The sequence below is a fragment of the Rhinopithecus bieti genome, unplaced genomic scaffold, assembly GCF_001698545.2.
Source record: "Rhinopithecus bieti isolate Rb0 unplaced genomic scaffold, ASM169854v2 scaffold_12783, whole genome shotgun sequence".
Taxonomy (NCBI): Eukaryota; Metazoa; Chordata; class Mammalia; order Primates; family Cercopithecidae; genus Rhinopithecus; species Rhinopithecus bieti.
The window spans coordinates 78,382-98,922 of record NW_016807262.1 but is presented as its reverse complement, the minus strand read 5'-3'; the positions used below and the strand labels follow the sequence as shown (position 1 = coordinate 98,922).

The 20,541-nt window shown below is 43.8% G+C and overlaps 1 protein-coding gene across 2 annotated transcripts in view; it reads left to right on the top strand.

Annotated features, from left to right (window-relative positions):
* The first annotated feature begins 10,940 nt into the window (after positions 1-10,940).
* LOC108535098 (low affinity sodium-glucose cotransporter) overlaps positions 10,941-20,541 on the top strand; it is a 52,955-nt gene continuing 43,354 nt past the window's right edge. For both annotated transcript variants that reach the window (XM_017880813.1, XM_017880812.1), the window contains exon 1: positions 10,941-12,193. The gene's annotated coding sequence lies outside the window, so the exon portion shown is untranslated. The remainder of the gene's footprint in view (positions 12,194-20,541) is intronic.

The following is a 20,541-nucleotide window of genomic DNA, read 5'->3' as shown; positions in this document are numbered from 1 at the left end:
TTTTTTTTTTTTTTTTTTTTTTTTTTTTTTTTTTTTTGAGATGGAGTCTCATTCTGTCACCCAGGCTGGGGTGCAGTGGCGTGATCTTAGTTCACTGCAGCCTCCGCCTCCTGGGTTCAAGTGATTCAGAGTCGCTGCCTCAACCTCCAGGGTAGCTGAGATTACAGGCTCCTAATTTTTGTAATTTTAGTAGAGACAGGGTTTCACCATGTTGGCCAGGCTGGTCTTGAACTCCTGACCTCAGGTGATCTGCCTGCCTCAGCCTCCCAAAGTATTGGGATTACAGGTGTGAGCCACCACACCCAGCCATAACCTGCCTTTCTTACTCCCTCATGAATAAAGCTACTCCTGCCTGTAAACCACTCAATATCAGTATTATGCAGGGGCTCATCTTTGAGGTCAGGCCTGCTAGAAGAGGTCTGTTCTGTGGTTTCCACACAGGAATGAATGAGTTGGGGATCTGCTTTTTGGGATGTGAAGTTTGGCAACAGAGTAGCAGCGTTTAAAACTTGACATACTTTAAGGGTAACATCTGTGGTGTCAAACAGAAGGGCCTGATATTTAAGCAACTGACTACCTGTTAGCCATTGATGTCCTTTTGCCTCTAGGACCCCCTGTACTTGGTTAGGGGAAGGGTAATGACATCTAATTGTTGTTCCAAGGTAAATTTACTGCCTTTTATTTTTTTCTCCCCAACAGAACAGTTGTGGGCACAGCTCAAAAGCATCCTGGCCACCCAGCTGCCAACTGGTCTAGCTGTTTAGAAAAGTAAGCCACTGGTTTAGGATTATTCTTGAGCCTTTGAGCTAGAACTCCCAAAGATATCCTTTGCTTTTTTAGTCACACAGAGAGTGAAAGGTTTGGGACCTGTTCCCAGTGTTTCTTTTAGGGTTAAGAATGCCTGTTGTGAGGTTCTGTTCTAATTCAAAAGGCTTGTGATCACTCTCTTTTAGAGCTTTATAGAGTGGTTTTGATATGATCCCAAATCTGGGAATCCAAATCTAGCAGAATCTGGCCATTCCCAAAAAGACACTTAACTGTTTCTTAGTCTGAGTGGGCTGCAGTGCCAGGATGGTCCTTTCTATTCCTGGGCTAAGGTCTTTGTCCTAGGAGTAAACACACATCTCAGATACTTCACCCTTTAGGCAGGAATTTGGGCCTTGTGGGGGGATACCCAGTACCCTTGTGTATTAGTCTGTTCTCACACTGCTAATAAAGACATATTTGAGACTGGGTAATTTATAAAGAAAAGAGGTTTAATTGACTCATGGTTCCACATGGCTGGGGAGGCCTCACAATCATGGCAGAAGGCAAATGAGAAGCAAAGTCATGTCTTACATGGCAGTAGGCAAGAGAGCTTGTATAGGGACCTCCTTTTTATAAAACCATCAGATCTCATGAGACTTATTCATTATCACAAAAACAGCATGGGAAAACAACTCCCATGATTCAATTACTTCCCACCAGGTCCTTCCCATGACACATGGGAATTATGGGAGCTACAGTTCAAGATGAGATTTGGGTGGGGACACAGCCAAACCATATCACCTTGTTTTCCCAGAAAATTAAGAATCTGGATTTTGTTTCTGTTAGAGGATTTTAATCTTTCCCCTGAGTTATTTCTCTAATCTTGTCATAATAACTGGCTTGACCACACACTTTTTCATGCCTTCTTTTTTTTTTTTTGAGACGGAGTCTCGCTGTGTCGCCCAGCTGGAGTGCAGTGGCCGGATCTCAGCTCACTGCAAGCTCTGCCTCCCGGGTTTATGCCATTCTCCTGCCTCAGCCTCCCGAGTAGCTGGGACTACAGGCGCCCGCCACCTCATCCGGCTAGTTTTTTGTATTTTTTTAAGTAGAGACGGGGTTTCACCGTGTTAGCCAGGATGGTCTTGATCTCCTGACCTCGTGATCTGCCCATCTCGGCCTCCCAAAGTGCTGGGATTACAGGCTTGAGCCACCGCGCCCGGCCCATGCCTTCTATTAAACAAGTTAGCATGTGATTTCTGCATTCAAGATCTTAGGAACTGATCTGGACCTGCCTAACCCCCCCCACACAATAAATGGTGTGGCCTTGGTTATGAGTAGCCACTCCATCTGCATGTTCATGGACAGTATCTAGAGTCTTTTTTTCTTTTCTTTCCTTTTTCTTTTTTTTAGACTGAGTTTCACTCTTGTCACCCAGGCTGGAGTGCAATGGCACTGTCTTGGCTCACTGCAACCTCCGCCTCCAGGGTTCAAGCGATTCTCCTGCTTCAGCCTCCTGAATAGCTGGGATTACAGGTGCCTACCACCATGCCCAGCTAATTATTATGTTTTTAGTAGAGATGGGGTTTCTCCATGTTGGTCAGGTTGGTCTTGAACTCCTGACCTCAGATGATCCACCTGTCTCGGCCTCCAAAAGTGCTGGGATTACAGGCATGAGCCACCGCGCCCAGCCTCTTTTGTTTTTTTCTATGGCATAACAAGTGAATATTTGCATGTCATGCCATTTTAAATCAAAGGACATGGCCAATTTAACAAACTCCTGTACAAACTTCCCTGGATCCTCTGAAAATTGGCCACATTTTCTTGCATAAAGCCAAATTGGACATGGAAATGGTACATATATTCTGATTTTTTCACCATCTCTGTCAGCTACCTCCTGATATGGACACAGGTTTGATTTGAGGGGCTGATATGGGGCCCTACTCCTGGTGGTACTGGTTGGGCTTACTTCCTTGGGTAGCAGGGGGCATAGGCTGGGATCTGTTGGATAAGGTGGAGAAGTTCTTGATGACCTTGGAGTGGAATTCTATGCTACAGAACTGGTGGGAACCTTCTTAGAACTGAAGGACTGAGGAAGTTCCAAGGCGAGCATGCAGGCGTTCTAGCTGGAGCAGCTAAGAAAGGGTAATCTAGGATATCTAGAGTAGCTTCTTGGTGCCAGAGGTGTTATGAGCCAGACACATTCTATAGCTATCTCTGAGGTTAGGATCTTGGTAGAAGGCCATAAAAACCTGCATATAAGGAACTTACCCCCATTTTCCTTTCTTTTTACAGAATAAATCTAATGGTAAAATAGCATTATAACATAAAGAGCCATTTGTAGGCCAAATTTGTTGATTCCCCAATTTGTTCTTGACCCAAACAGTGTTGCCTTTGAAAACAAGGGGTTTTTTCCTCTTTAAATCATCCGATTTGAATTTACTCCACTTGCCTAAAAGACATCCCAGTGGCAAGGCCTATGGGATATTCACTGCTGTTCCCATGTCTAGTAAGGATTTCTACAGGAGCTTTTTAGTTAGTCTAAGTCTAGCAAAAGCTTAGTCACATTTTCCTTTCGAATTTTCACTTTTGGCAAAGAAGGTGTAAGTATAGGTAGGAAAGCGTTACAAAAGTCAATTATGAGCTATAAATGAGTAGCAGAATGATGAGATTGAATTCTACAGAGAGCAATGAAAGCATCTTAGTTTGGGTAGAGAGGGGCTAAGCAGAAAGTAACCACAGAAGGGAGGAAGGGAAGGGGTGACCAGCATTTCTCAAGGAGAGACCTTGGGAGCCCTGATTCACGAGAGAACGTACTCGGCAATGGAGACACCTGTGTGCACGAGCCAAAATGGTGCCAGCCAGGCTTGTGGAACTGGGCGAAGGCCTGCTTAGGTGACCTCCAGCTTGGGTGGGCTTGGCTGCTGGAGGGGAACAAGTGTGGAGACCAGCAACCTGCCAGCTGAAGCGGCAGGTCCCACATGAGGCAGTGCTATGGCCACTTGACTGTCCTCTTGGCTCCACTGCCTGCCAGGATAAATGACGGCTCCGGCCAGGTGCGGTGGCTTATGTCTGTAATCCCAACACTTTGAGAAGCCGAGGGGGGCGGATCACTTGAAGTCAGGAGCTCTAGACTAGCCTGGCCAACATGGTGGAACCCTGTCTCCACTAAAAATACAAAAATTAGCAGGGCATGGTGGTGGGTGCCTGTAATACCAGCTACTCAAGAGGCTGAGGCAGGAGAATCCCTTGAAGCAGGAGAATCTAGGAGGCAGAGGTTGCAGGTTGCAGTGAGCCAAGATCACACCACTGCACTCCAGACTAGGCTCCAGAACAAGACTCCATCTTGAAAGAAAAGAAAGAAAGAAAGAGAGAAAGAGACAAAGAGACAAAGAGAGGAAAAAGGAAGGAAGGAGGGAAGGAAGGAAGGAAGGGAGGGAGGGAAAATGATGGCTCTGAAAAAAGCTTTTGGTTAATGTTACATCTCTCTGCAGTGTTAGCAGCTCTTTGGTATTACAGTCTTAGTGTAGTTTTGATCACCAGTTTCTTCACCATCTCTCGCTGTCTCACTGATGGTTGCCTCTGGCTGTCTCTCTCACTGCTTGCTGTCTCTTGCCATCTCTCACTGTCTCACCAACCATTATCTCTCACTATTGCCTCATCAATCACTGGCCACCATCTTCTCTTCGCTCCCGGCTGACTCATCACTGATGCAGGGCAGATTCTTGGCTTTGCTCAGGAAATAACTCAAGACCAAGGCTGGGCGTGATGGCTCACACCTGTAATCCCAGCCCTTTGGGAAGCTGAGGCAGGAAGATCTCTTGAGCCCAGCAGTTTGAGACCAGCCTGGGCAACATAGCAAGACCCTGTCCCTATTTAAAGAATTCAAGAGCAAGCTGGTGATGAAAGAAAGCAACTTTATTGAAGTGGCAGCAGTGTCACTTCTCTGTGACCGCTTCTTGTGAAGCAAAGCTAGCACATAGGCAGTGAGCTGAGTAACAATATATGGGTGGTTTGTGGTCATATTTATATCTACTTCTAATGACATGCTAATTAAGGGCAGTTCTATTCAGAAATAGCTAGAAAATGGGTGATAACTCTCTGGGTATTGCCGTGGCAAACGGTAGTAACTTCAGTCATCTCCAGGCATCGGTAAACTGTGGTAGTGTCTTAGGGGATGGGCAGCAAGAGCAATTGGAGGTTCTTTCAGCAACTCTTCCTGGTTTCTACCAGTCTTCAGTCTGGTCCAGAGATGAGTCCTGCCTGCCTCCTACCTCATGTGGAGTTACTCACTCAGGCATTCATTCAACAAATATTTTTTGAGGACTATAGTCAGAATTTGGTTAGGTGCTGGGTACACATACATGAAAAAAACAGACAAGATCTCTACCATGGAGGAATGGGGACATTTATTGAGCATTCTATATGTATCATGCACTGTATTGAGACTGTGAAGACGAGTACAGTTCCCGTTTTCAATTTTTTTTTTTTTTCTTTTTTTGAGACAGAGTTTCACTCTTGTTGCCCAGACTGGAGTGCAATGGCATGATCTCGGCTCACCGCAATCTCTGCCACCCAGGTTCAAGCGATTCTCCCGCCTCAGCCTCCCAAGTAGCTGGGATTACAGGCATGAGGCACCACACCTGGCTAATTTTGTATTTATAGTAGAGACGGGGTTTCTCTATGTTGGTCAGTTTGGTCTCAAACTCCCGACCTCAGGTGATCTGCCCACCTCAGCCTCCCAAAATGCTGGGATTACAGGTGTGAGCCACCGTGCCCGGGCTTTGCTTATGGGGATGGGCAGCTTTGCTTTCAAATTCTTGTTAAAGAAACAGATATAAACAGCCACAGCCCAGAAATTTTACATGCCATTACTAGAAAGAGGAAGGGTTCCAAGAGTTGGGTACAATGAACTCATTATAGAGGGTGTCTGGGAAAGACTTGCAAACTATACCAGTATCACCTTGTTTGTAGGTTTGTTTATGAATGGGACATAAGCAGGTTGTTTTTTGTGCATGTGATGAAGAGATATTTGATCATAATCGGGACCCACCTTTACAAGTTTGTTCAGAGTAAGGCAAGTAGAATTGTGAGTAAGCCTGAAACCTGTATCACGTAAAGTAAGAGTAGTAAAGAATTTGGATTAGGATTTTTTTTTTTTTTTGGATACAGAGTCTCGCTCTGTCGCCAGGCTGGAGTGCAGTGGTGCAATCTCAGCTCACCTCCACCCCCCAGGTTCAAGCAATTCTCGTGCTTCAGCCTCCTGAATAGCTGGGACCACAGGCGCACGCCACCATGTCCAGCTAATTTTTGCGTTTTTAGTAGAGATGGAGTTTCACCATGTTGGCCAAGATGATCTCGATCTCCTGACATCGTGATCCACCCGCCTTGGTCTCCCAAAGTACTGGGATTATAGGCATGAGTCACTGTGCCAGGCCTATTTCTTTTTTAAATACATTTTTTAAATTTTTATTTTATTTTATTTAGTCACCCAGGCTGGAGTGCAGTGGTGCAATCTTGACTTGCTGTAACTTCCGCTTCCTGGGTTCAAGCTATTCTCATGCCTCAGCCTCCCAAGCAGCTAGGACCACAGGTGCCTGCCACCATGCTCAGCAAATTTTTGTATTTTTTGTAGAGACGGGGTTTCACCGTGTTGGCGAAGCTGGTCTCGAATTCCTGACTTCAGGTGATCCACCCGATTCAGCCTCTCAAAGTGTTGGGATTACAGGCATGAGTCACAGTGCCCGGCCGGAATTTGGATTATTTCTATAACCTTGAGATGAGAAATCCTAGGGGTGGGGTTTGCTTAATGGGCACACAACATATGAAGAGCTGTTATATAAAATGAAGAATGGTCTTGTACTATGTGGCTGCAAAGGATGGCTTTAGGACATGGCTGGAAGTTCCAGGGAACACACTTAGGGTTAGATGAGGAAAACCTTTCTAACAGAGCAGTTTATCAGTGGAAAGATATATTTCTGAAGTAGGAGTTTCTGTGTGATTGAAGACATTCAAACCAAAACTGGACAGGCCACTTCTAACATGTGATGAAGACTTACTGGCTGATTTGTGTTTTGGACTAAATGGCCACTGAGGTCACAGTTAGCCCTGAAATTCTTCGATTTTATAAACCTTTATAGGTTGCATTTAAAAATTTTTATCATGCATTGCTATTTTGCTTTGTGTATGTAAATCAATATTTGCTTAATTAAATTGTGAACTTCCCCAGAGTCTAAAAAAAAAAAGACTGGGTGGTGTATTGAAGATATCATGGATTTGAAATCTGTTCTAATACCAAAAAGTTGCATTCTTTGTGGGCAGGGTGCTCCCCTTCTGTGCAACCCAACTTTCACATCTCTAAGATGTATGTAGTCAAACTTAATTTATTCTGTTGCATTGCTATGGGACAAGATATAACGTGTGGTAAAGCACTTTGAACAGAGTGACACACAAAATGCATGCACATTTAATGGAAGTTCTATTTGCTTCACTTCATTCTCATATACTGCTACCCCACTGGCACCTGACGCTGTGAAATTCACAGATAAATTCTGTCCCCAAAGATATTGGAAGATGAAGGCCAAATACTGGTTGCAATACTGTGGCCCAAGCCAGAGAATCCAGGATGGCTGATTCTTTCCCCAAAGGTAGGGAGATGTTGCTCTGTATTCTGTTCTTTCATAACTCTCTCTTCTCCTTCTTTGCACTATTCCTTCCTGGGATCTTCAGTGTTCCTCACTTTAGGTACTGAAGCTGCTTGTGTCTGGATCAGTGGTTTCTGAGCACCCTCTAGAGACAACAGAGGGATTTGTTCCATTTGAGAGAATAGATTTTTCTCATCATGTAGTTGCTAGATCAAACGGAATGCATAGGAGCAAGTGAGGAGGACCCAGCTTTCTTCAGCCCAGCCCTCCCTAGCACTCCAGAGGGACTGCCTTCTCCTATATATCCAATCCCCAGGTGTCCCTGAGACAATGAGCAACTAGGATTAAGAAAAAGGTTCCCTTCTCTTCCTAAGCACAAGTGGTCATTTAAGAGTGTGTCTCAATGGGAACATAACTGAATCTCTAGTGAATTCTGAACAAGCCAGTGACTCAAGTCCAGAGTTAAACTCACTAAATATGATGCATAAATTACCTCTTCTGACCATTCAGGAGGCATGTCTTGCTCAATCCTCAGGAAAAAGAAAAGAAAAACTTACTCAAGTACTGTAAACCACAGAAAGCAATATGAACTCTTATTCTTCTTTAAATATTTCATCTCTAGTTCTTTCTCATATTCAGTTCTTTTAAAGATCCACATCATTCCTGTCCCGAAACAAACTTAAAGAACAACGTTCCTGTTTCTAGGATAGTGGGGAAGACAGTGAGGGGTACGAGAACAAGGACCTGGGATAGGTAATAATAAGGAAGGTGTAATTTAAAAAAACCCTTCAGGATTGTCATGCCTTGAATAAGTAGCAAAAGTGATGGACTTACTGAGAAATCAGACCACATATCCCTTTCTGAAAGAAAACGATGAAATAAATTTCCTAGAGTCACAGAGTGAGATATTGGGAGATAGAATTTCTGACATCTATCTTGGAATTCATTGAGTTTCTTGGCACTGTAAGTTAATGTTGTTCATCAAATCTGGAACATTTTGTCCATTCTCTCTTCATGTGCTTTGTACCCCTTTTCTTTCTCTTCTCTTTCTAGGATTCCCCTCGTGCATATATTAGTATGCTTGATGATGTTCCACAGATGTTTGAGGTTCTGTTCAGAGGAAAACCATTTTTAAATTATTTTTCTTTATTCTGTCTTTTTAAAAATAATTGCTAGCTTTGATGAGGCTGCGGAGAAATAGGAACGCTTTTACACTGTTGGTGGGAATGCAAGTTTGTTCAGCCATCATTGTGGCTCATTATGGAAAACAGTATGGAGATTTGTCAAAGAAATCCCTTTGACCCAGCAATCCCATTGCTGGGTATATAACCAAAGGAATATAAATCATTTTTTATAAAGACACATGCATGAGTATGTTCACTGCAGCACTATTCACAATAACAAAGACATAGAATCAACCCAAATGCTCATCAGTGATAGCTTGGATAAAGAAAATGTGGTAGGCCGGGCACGGTGGCTCACGCCTGTAATCCCAGTACTTTGGGAGGCCGAGACGGGTGGATTACCTGAGGTCAGGAGTTCGAGACCAGCCTGGCTAACATGGTGAAACCGTGTCTCTACTAAAAAATTAGCTGGGCATGGTGGCAGGCACCTTTAATCCTAGCTACTCGGGAGGCTGAGGCAGGAGAATCTCTTGAACCCGGGAGGCGGAGGTTGCAGTGAGCTGAGATTATGCCATTCCAGCCTGGGGGACAAGAGCGAGACTTCATCTCAAAAAAAAAAAAAAAAAAAAAAAAAGAAAGAAAGAAAATGTGGTACATATACACCATGGAATACTATGCAGCCATAAAAAGGAATGAGATCATGTACTTTGCAGGGGCATGGATAGAGATGGAAGCCATTATCCTCAGCAAACTAGTGCAGGAACAGAAAAGCAAACACCACATGTTCGCACTTATAAGTGGGAACTGAACAATGAGAACACATGGATACAAGGAGGGGAACAACAATGAGGAGACTTGGAGGAGGGAGAACATCAAGAAAAATAGCTAATGTGTGCTGAGCTTAATAACTAGCTGATGGGTTGATAGGTGCAGCAAATCACCATGGCACACGTTTACCTATGTAGCAAACCTGCATATCCTGCACATGTACCCCAGAAATTAAATAAAAATTTTAAAAATTGCTAGCTTTTAATTGATATTTTCTATTTGGTGAGTCATAACCTCAAAAGACTATATATTCTATTATTCCATTTATGTAACCTAAGTAAATGATCAAATTTAGTGATGGAAAACAGATCAAGGATTGACAGGAATTAGGGATGGAGAGGTGAGACTACAAAGGGGTAGCATGAGGGAGTTTCTCTGGGATGAAGAATCAGGCTTTTATCTTAATTTTGGTTGTGGTTACATGCATGTATACTCTAATGCATTTTCATAGAATACTTAACAACAACAACAACAAGAAAACAAAAGAAAAATACAAAAGCATATGAAAACTGGTGAAATCGCAATAAGGTTTTATACTTGATTATTATACCAAGGTCAATCTCGTGGTTTTGATCATTGTATTAGAGTAATGTAAAAAGTCATCTGTATTAGTCCATTCTCACACTGCTAGGAAGAAATGCCCAAGACTGGGTAATTTATAAAGGAAACAGGTTTAATTGACTCACAGTTCTTCATGGCTGGGGAGGCCTCAGGAAACTTACAATCATGGTGGAAGGCAAAGGAGAAGCAGGCACCTTCTTGACAGGGCAGCAGGATGGATTGAGTGCAAGCAGAGGAAGTGCCAGATACTTAAAATCATCAGATCTCATGAGACTCACTATCACTAGAACAGCATGGGGCAAACCGCCCCTGTGATCCAATTACCTCCACCTGGTCCAACCCTTGACATGTGGAGATTATGGGAATTACAATTCAAGATAAGATTTTGGGTGGGGACACACACAGCCAAACCGTATCATCATTGTGGGAAGGTGAGTGAAAAGCACACATGAGTGTCCCAACCCGCAGGACAGTCGAACGGGCCCTGGAAGGGGGAGTGGGAATGGAGGAGACAAGAAAACACGAGAAATGGGGACAAGACAAATAGCCTGATCAAGTCTCGTTTATTGAATGCAGTGTCATGCCTTATATAGGCTGGCAGAGGAAGAGGTTGAGCCAGGGCGGTGACGGGGGGCCGGGTCTTCTCAAATTACAATTGCGCACGCGCCGTGGGTTTGTAATTTTCCCGGGCGCGGGATCACGCCTGCGCCATAGGCTGCATATCTTCCTGGGCGGGAAAAATGCGCGCGGGAAAGGTTTGGGCGCAAGCGCGGGAAAGGTTTGGGCGCAAGCGCGGGAAAGGTTTGGGCGTGTGCGGGAAAGGTTTAGGCGCGCGCGGGAACAGTTTATGCGCCCGGCCAAGAACTTTTAAAGGTTGGCTGGGTGCAGTGGCATGTGCCTATAGTCCTAGCTCCCTGGGAGGCTAAGTCAGGAGGATCACCTGAGCCCAAGAGGTTGAAGCTACAGTGAACTGTGATCGTGCCACTGCACTCCAGCCTGGGTGATGGAGGGAGACCTTATCTCTTAAAAACAATTTTAAAATGGATTTCATGCTGAAATAACATTTTCTGTATTAAAATTTTAATTTTGTTCTTAATTTATTCTCACCTCTGCTCTGCTAGGTGAGACCCTACGGAGACCCTGGCCTCCAACTGCTTCCACTGACAACTCAGTTGGAGGGAGCTCCACTTACAAGGGGTTTTTGTGTAGAATATCCCTCCTCCCACCTTATTCACATCCTGTTTATCATTCTTAATCCAATCAGATTTTGATTTAATTGTGCCATATATTAGATTTTTACTGAAGTCATAAGCAGATTGCCACAAAGGAGATCATCCTCACTGAAAGGTTTTCACAGTTGATATGGACAAATATTGCCACATAATTCTAAATTAGGTCTTGTATATAGTGGATGTTGATAAGATTTGGGATGGGGATTGAAACTATTCAAACAAAATAATTGGCATCAAAATTAATTGTTATGAACGGAGCTAATTTCAAATTGTTTTTGATCATGAAAATAAAAACTCATAGTTTGATTAAGAAAATTAGTCAGACTTACTCAGAGAAAACCACATTCATTAGACCAGTCGTTTATTAAAAAGGACTTACTCTTGTGAAGATACACGTTTAGAAGAGGTTGAATTCACTTCCACATAATAAATTGTAAATATATTTTTTCTTCATTATGATTTTCTTAAGAACATTTTCTTTTGTCTAGCTTACTTTATTGTAAGAACACAGTATATAACACATATACGAAATATGTGTTAACTGACTTGATATTATGGTAAGGCTTCCAATCAACAATGGGCTATTCATCCTTATTATTGGGAAGTCAAAAGTTAAGCACAGATATTGGACTGCCGGGGGCTCAGTGCCTCTAAAAGCTCACGTTGTTTAAGGGTTAGCTGTATCTAAAAATCTCAAGGACATTACCCGTGGCCAATATTTATAATTTTTTCTTTGCTTTCAGACAAAATCATTCCTGTCCATTTAATTTCATTAATATTACTTCCTATATTTGTAAATAGCTTGTGCTTAATCTGTGAAGTGTGAACAGGTTTTAGTTTTTGCATGACTCTTGCACACATATTTAACCACATTTGATGAGTGAAGTGATAGTGAAACTACCTGGGGTTTTCTCTCAGCTGCCTCCCTCTTCTCTCTCCAGGTAACGCTGTGTGGAAGTTTACGAAGAGACCTGGTCCGGATTCAAGCTTTCTGTTCCCATTCTACTTTCTGAAATGCCCACCAAAAGACACGGACCCCTGGCATCTCACGACCACTCGGGTTAGTCATCATTTCTGTTTTTTAATAGCTGAGGATATCCTGACTACCTGCTCCCCACAAGATTATTACAGATTATACTAGTTTAAATTCAAAGGCAAAGTTTCCTCCTTTCTGCTCCCTGGAAACCTTTATCCCTGAATGACATGGCTAAATGGCTAAACTCCCCTGCACCCAATGCCCTGATGAAGTGTTTCTTCCTGTAGGAGCCTTTCCTTTTGCCCCAAGGCAGATCCTTTCTCTTTTGTTCTCCCCTGACAGTTTATAAACACTTGTAACAGAATCTGTTACTATTCTTATTTGTATTGATGTGGTCTTTTTTTTTTTTTTTTTTTTTTTTTTTTTTTTTTTTTTTTTTTTTTTTTGAGACGGAGTCTCGCTCTGTCGCCCAGGCTGGAGTGCAGTGGCCGGATCTCAGCTCACTGCGAGCTCCGCCTCCCGGGTTTACGCCATTCTCCTGTCTCAGCCTCCCGAGTAGCTGGGACTACAGGCGCCCGCCACCTCGCCTGGCTAGTTTTTTGTATTTTTTAGTAGAGACGGGGTTTCACCGTGTTGGCCAGGATGGTCTCGATCTCCTCACCTCGTGATCCGCCTGTCTCGGCCTCCCAGAGTGCTGGGATTGCAGCCTTGAGCCACTGCGCCAGGCCTGATGTGGTCTTAAAAGAGTTAGACAGTTGAGAGCTGTATCTGTGGCCTACATTTTGTTCTGTTTTTGTTTTGTTTTTTCTTTTTTTTTTTTTTTGAGACAGAGTCTCACTCGGTCACCCAGGCTAGAGTACAGTGGTGTGATCTTAGCTCACTGCACCCTCCACCTCCCGGGTTCAAGCGTTTCTCGTGCCTCTCCCTCCCACAGAGCTGGAATTACAAGCATGTGCCACCACACCTGGCTAATTTTGTATTTTAGTGGAGAGGGGTTTCACCATGTTGGCTGGGCTGGTCTCGAACACCTGGCCTCAAGTGATCCACCCACTTCAGCCTCCCAAAGTGTGTGGCCTACATTTTGGATATGAAATATGAAAAATATTTACCAAAAAATAAACAACAAATAATTACTATTGGATCCATATATAATTTAATCAATCTGGTTTCCTTCATATTTCTTCTTGCTTTTCATCCTCCTTGCAATTTCATGGTTCTCTGGAGGTCATCTAAAACAATAATATAATTTAAGGAAGCAAATTTTTTTTCTTGAGACGGGATCTTGCTCTGTTGCCCAGGCTGGAGTGCAGTGGTACAATTACAGCTCACTGTAACCTCAAACTCCTGGGCTGAAGCCATCCTCCTGCATCAGCCTCCCCAGTAGCTGGTACTACCAGTGTGTGCTACCAAGACTGGTTAATTTTTAAACTATTTTATAGAGATGAGGGTCTCACTATATTGCCAGAACTGGTCTTAAGCAATCTTTCCATCTTGGCCTCCCAAAGTGCTGGGATAGCAGGTGTGAGCCACCAAACCTGGCAAGGAAGCAAATTTGATTTTACGTCATCCAAAGACTATGCAAAGGAAGTGTATCTGAGTTGTAGTACGTCAATAAGTGGAAATATTCAGATTCTATATAAATTATTTGTGATTTCCTTTCTGAGAAGGAAGAGACTACAATTCTCATTATACATGTGCATTTTCAAACATTTCCAAACTTGAGATGAAAAAAAGAAAGAAAATATGAGACAGTGACTATATTTGAGGTATATTCTTTCAACAGACGATGAACATGTGGGGTTCACACATTTGGTCAGCCAACAACAGGTTCAAAATACATACATTCTTAGTGTTAACAAGGGCTACAAAAAAGTGTAGAACAGCTATCAGTAATATTTTTGTGTTAATAGGAATTCTAGGCTTGGATAAAACACACAGGATATGATTTATTACAACTCTAGATGTCTGCTTTTTAAATGTTATTTCTTTTTTAGGACTTCAGTCTGATTAAATGTTATTTCTTTTTTAGGACTTCGGTCTGATTAATAGATGTCTTCTTTATCTCTTTTTTTCTGGTTTCTTGTTTGTTTTGGTTTGTTTTGTTTGAGACTGGGTCTCTGTCGCCCACTGCTGCTGGAGTGCAGTGGCATAATCATGGCTCACTGTAACCTTAACTTCATGGGCTCAGATGATTCTCTCACCTCTGCCTCCCGAGAAGCTGGGACCACAGGCACATGCCACTATGCCCAATGAATTTTTTCTATTTTTTGTAGAGATAGGAGTCCCACCATGTTGCCCAGGCTGGTCTAGAACCTCTGGCTCAAGTGATCCTCCTGCCTTGGCCTCCCAAAGTGCTGAGATTACAGGCGTGAGCCACCACACCTGGTTGAGATTTCTTAGTTCTATTATATTCTCTAATACAAAGAAAGAAAGGTCATCATCCAGTTTTAAGTGCTTTCAGGGCAATTTCTTTTTTTAATTTTTTTAAAATTATACTTTAAGTTCTGGGATACATGTGCAGAACATGCATGTTTGTTACATACGTATACGCTTGCCATGGTGGTTTGCTGCGCCCATCATCAACCCATCATCTACATTAGGTATTTCTCCTAATGCTATCCCTCTGCCAACCCCAATCCCCTGACAGGCCCCATGTATGATGTTCGGTGTTCATGTGTTCTCATTGTTCAACTCCCCTTATGAGTGTGAACATGTGGTGTTTGGTTTTCTGTTCTTGCGATAGTTTGCCGAGAATGGTGGTTCCCAGCTTCATCCATGTCCCCGCAAAGGACATGAACTCATCNATGGCTCACTGTAACCTTAACTTCATGGGCTCAGATGATTCTCTCACCTCTGCCTCCCGAGAAGCTGGGACCACAGGCACATGCCACTATGCCCAATGAATTTTTTCTATTTTTTGTAGAGATAGGAGTCCCACCATGTTGCCCAGGCTGGTCTAGAACCTCTGGCTCAAGTGATCCTCCTGCCTTGGCCTCCCAAAGTGCTGAGATTACAGGCGTGAGCCACCACACCTGGTTGAGATTTCTTAGTTCTATTATATTCTCTAATACAAAGAAAGAAAGGTCATCATCCAGTTTTAAGTGCTTTCAGGGCAATTTCTTTTTTTAATTTTTTTAAAATTATACTTTAAGTTCTGGGATACATGTGCAGAACATGCATGTTTGTTACATACGTATACGCTTGCCATGGTGGTTTGCTGCGCCCATCATCAACCCATCATCTACATTAGGTATTTCTCCTAATGCTATCCCTCTGCCAACCCCCAATCCCCTGACAGGCCCCCATGTATGATGTTCGGTGTTCATGTGTTCTCATTGTTCAACTCCCCTTATGAGTGTGAACATGTGGTGTTTGGTTTTCTGTTCTTGCGATAGTTTGCCGAGAATGGTGGTTCCCAGCTTCATCCATGTCCCCGCAAAGGACATGAACTCATCCTTTTTATGGCTGCATAGTATTCCATGGTGTATATGTGCCACATTTTCTTTATCCAGTCTATCATTGATGGTCACTCGGTTTGGTTCCAAGCCTTCGCTATTGTGAACAGTACCACAATAAAAATACGTGTGCATGTGTCTTTATAGTAGAATGATTTATAATCCTCTGGGTATATACCCGATAATGGAATTGCTGGGTCAAACTGTATTTCTGGTTCTAGATCCTTGAGGAATGGCCACACTGTCTTCCACAATGATTGAACTTATATACACTCCCACCAACAGTGTAAAAGCGTCCTATTTCTCCACATCCTCTCTAGCATCTGTTGTTTCCTGACTTTTTAATGATTGCCATTCTAACTGGCGTGAGATGGTATCTCATTGTGGTTTTGGTTGGCATTTCTCTAATGACCAGTGATGATGAGCTTTTTTTCGTATGTTTCTTGGCCACATAAATGGGTAGACTGTATGTTTCTAAGGAACTGGTTCATTTTATCTGGGGTAACCAACTTGTTGGCATACAAATGTTTATAGCATTCTCTTAAAATATTTTAAATTTTTATAAATCAGTATTGAGGCAGGGCTCAGTGGCTCATGCCTGTAATCACAGCACTTTGGGAGGCTGAATCACTTGAACCCAGTGTTTGAGACCAGCCTGAACAACATGGTGAAACCCTGTCTCTAACAAAAAACAACAAACAGACAAAAAGTAGCCAGGCATGGTGGTGTATGCTTGTAGTCCCAGCTACTCAGCAGGCTGTGCATGTGCTCCAGCCTGGTCGACAGTGATACCATGTCAAAAAAAAAAAAAAAAATGTAGGGCCGGGCACAGTGGCTCACGCCTGTAATCCCAGCAATTTGGGAGGCCGAGGCGGGTGGATCACGAGGTCAGGAGATCGAGACCAGGCTAACACGGTGAAACCCCGTCTGTACTAAAAATACAAAAAATTAGCCGGGAGAGGTGGCAGGCACCTGTAGTCCCAGCTACTCGGGAGGCTGAGGCAGGAGAATGGCGTGAACCCAGGAGGCGGAGGCTGCAGTGGGCTGAGATCGCACCACTGCATTCCAGCCTGGGTGACAGAGCAAGACTCCGTCTCAAAAACAAAAAAAGGTAGTAATGTATGCACTTTTATTTCTGACTGTAGGAGTTTGAACTTTCTTTTATTTCTTGCATTGGGCGTTCGTACATGTATCCCAGAACTTAAAGTATAAACAAAAAAAGAAACATGCAGTCCACCAGCTATGAGTCATGAGGAAGGAAACAACAGACCTGGAACTGGGAAGAAGACTGAGTCGATGATCAAAAACTTGTCGATAAAGAAGAGCCCTTCAGCGGGGACACAGGCCCCCTAGACCTGTCCTGCCTGGCCCCCGAGGCTGCATTTACCCACCTGCCCGCAGAAGGTGGGCCATCAGGGTATCTAGAAGCTGCCAGCCATCAGTTTTCACAGTGAGGCCCCCCCGAGTCCGTCTCATCAGACTTGCTGTGAGCAGCAACCTGTAGCTGTGGCTGTGACTGGCAGAGGCATCGGGAGTGGGGCCAAAGTAGTCCCTTGGAGCCCTCACACACTATTGGTGGGAATGTAAATTAGTACAACCACTATGGAGAATAGTGGGAAGACTCCTCAGAAAACTACAATTAGGGCCACCACGTGATCCAGCAATCCCACTGTTGGGCATATACCCAAAAGAAAGAAAATCAGTGTATTGAAGAGATATTTGCACTCCCGTATTTATTGCAGCACTGTTCACAATAGCCAAGATGTAGAAGCAACGTAAGTGTCCATCAACAAATGAATGGATAAGGAAAATGTGACGTATATGCACAATGGAATACTATTCAGGCATAAAAAAGGAAGTCATGTCATTTGCAACAACATGGATGGAACCGAAGATTATTATGTCAAGTGAAATAAGCTAGTCACAGAAAGACAAACATCTCACATTCTCACTTGTTTGTGGGATCTAAAAATCAAAACAGTTGAACTCATGGCCATAGAAAATAGAAGGATGGTTATGAGAGGTTGGAGAGGGTACTGTGGAGCTGGGAGGGAGGTGAGGATGGTGAATGGGTGCAAAAAAATAGAATGAATAAAACGTACTATTTGATAGCACAACAGGGTGACTATAGTCAATATTAATTTAATTGTACATTAAAAAACAAACATAAAGTTGCCCCCTGGCTTTGCTCCTTTGGGGGAGAGTTGTACAAATTGGACTAGTGGCCCAGCACCCTGGGCGACCATCCTGTGCTGGCCAGGCTGTGCCAACCTCATCTGGCTGGAAGTTCGGTGTAGCAGGACTCTGACCCTGCCTCTGCTAAGGGGCTTCCCCAACCAGTGCCATTTAGTGGGATGCTCTGGGTGTGAACCTGAAAGTTCCAGCTCTCTGCCTTGCCATGTGAATGTATTCTTTGCGCCACAAGCACCCACCTTGCTCATGCCTCGCTCCTGCCTCACTCCTGGGAACAACGGGTGGACAATTGCTTTGGGGGCTGCAGAGAGAAAGCTAACTGGACTGAGTAGGGGCCTGTGAAGGGGGCAGGAGGATGGACTTTCAAAGGCTAAGGAGTGGGCAGCTTAAGGTTGCAATGGTAGAGGGGGCTCTGACCCAGGACCTGAACTGCAGAGCTCTTGGGATGTGGGCCACCCAACTCTGCAGCTGACCCCTCCACTGACCAAACGGGAGAAGAATGAGTGTTCTCCCCTGTGCATATTGATGCATTGTTTAGCCTTGGCCGACGGTGGGGTGAAGAGAAGTGTGGGTCTCCTGGGTCAGGGGAGGTTGCCTTTTCTAGTGCTCATGACTTTTTTTTTTTTTGAGATAGAGTCTTGCCCTGTCACCCAGGCTGGAGTGCAATGGTGTGATCTCAGCTCACTGCAACCTCTGCCTCCTGGGTTCAAATGATTCTCCTGCTTAGCCTCCTGACTAGCTGGGATTACAGGTGCCTGCCACCATGCCCAGCTAATTTTTGTATTTTTAGCAGAGACGGGGTTTCACCATGTTGGCCAGGCTGGTCTCGAACTCCTGACTTCAGATTATCCACCCACCTCAGTCTCCCAAATTGTTGGGATTACAGGCGTGAGCCACCGTGCCTGGCCTCATGACTTCTTATTCCTCATCCCATACCTGGACTTGTCTCCATCCGTGTTCAGATTTGTGATAGTTTGTTTTGTCTTTTAGGTTTTTCATCGAACTCCTCCCGTAGACCGCATTGCTCAGAGTGCACTGTTAGGGCACACGGTTCTGCCACTGCCACCCTCCGTGAACAGATTTCTCCCTCCTGCCCTGGGGATATGGAGAGTGGCTTGTTTCTTTCCCTATCTATCCTAGAAAGATGATTTGTGGGTTTTTTTTTTCCCCCCCACCAAAGTGGCAACTGGGTTGGTGTTGGGGATTCAAGCTGGCCTCGGGTGGTAGCGCTCCTCCACCGTTTCTCCCTGGTTTCAACAGTGTTAGCATTTGTCCGTGAAAAGACAATCTTTTCTCTAAAGCAATAAGGGGTAACAGCGGGGTGTAGTGACTGCTGCTGCCGCCCCAGCTCCCCTATCCCCTAGCCAGGTGTGGGGGAGATTCCTGTTGTGACTGAATGTAAGGACCCCCAGCTCTGCTGCAGCCAGTGTAGAGGAAGTGGGGCACTCCTCCTGTCTCTTTTGCTCTTTACCTCCAGCTAAGAAACTTTGGAGTTAGGAGGCCCAGGAACCTGGAGAGGTCTTAACCCTGTGAGGAAGTATAGGGGGACCCCTCTTCCGCCCTCATCCCCTTCTGAGAGTGGTCAGTGTTTACTAGCTCCTGAGTCCCCAGCCCAGGGACCCTGTTGCTTTCCTTCACCAGCCTCAATCTTCCTGGGCCTTCGCTGCCCCCCTCCCCTTCTTGGGGTTGGGGTGGGGGCAGGCGTTGCTCTGTGTTCCCCTGTCTACCTTGTACCCACAATCATCCCACCGTTCCACCCTGTGTGACTTCCTTTCTTTTACCTACTCCTGTGAGTAGTCCCTTCTCCCAATAAAACTTGGTGTGTATTCTCAAAAAAATTCAAAAGAAAAGCCCTTCACCAAATGACTCCCTGGTGAATCCTACCCAACAATTATGGAAGAATTAACACCAATCCACCTTAATCTCTTCCAAAAAAATGAAGAGGAAGGAACACATCTTAACTCATTACAGGAGGCTTGCATGACCCTGATACCAAAAAGAGACAAAGACAGTACAAGAACAGAAAAATACAGAGCAGTGTCCTTTATCAACACTAATGCAAAAATCATCTAAAAAATACTAACCTAATATAGCAGCATATTAAATTATACACCAAGAACATGGGGAATTTTTTCTCAGAATGCAGGGATAGTTCAACATCAGAAAATCAGTCAACATATGAAAAGCAGCCACATTAATAGAACAAAGCAGAAAAAAACACTTGGTGCAGAAAAAGCATTGACAAAATTCAGCCCTTTTTGGATAAAAAACAGTCAACATGGAATATAAGAAAACTCCTTCAACATAATAAAGCCACATATGAAAAGCCTACAGCTAATACCATACTCAATGCTGAAAGACTAAAAGCTTTTCCCCTGAGATGATCTAGACCGTATGGTCTACTTTCATGACTTTAATAAAAAATTATGCGATTAGAACACTTAACATGAGCTTTACCCCCTTAACAAATTTTTCAGTGTACAAAACAGTACTTTTAATTATAAGTACAATGTTGTACAGCAGATCTCTGCCACTTATTCATCTTGTTTAACTGGAACTTTCTTCCTGTTAATTAGCAACTCTCCATTTACCTACCCCCACGCTCCCTGGCAACTGCCATTCCATTCACTAATTCTATGTGTTTGACCATTTGGAGTACCTCATATAAGTGGAATTACACAATATTTGACCTCGTGTGACAGGTGATTTCACTTAGCGTTAATGTTCTCAAGGTTCATGCACATTGTCGCATATTGTAGACTATTCTACCTTTCAAAGGCTGAA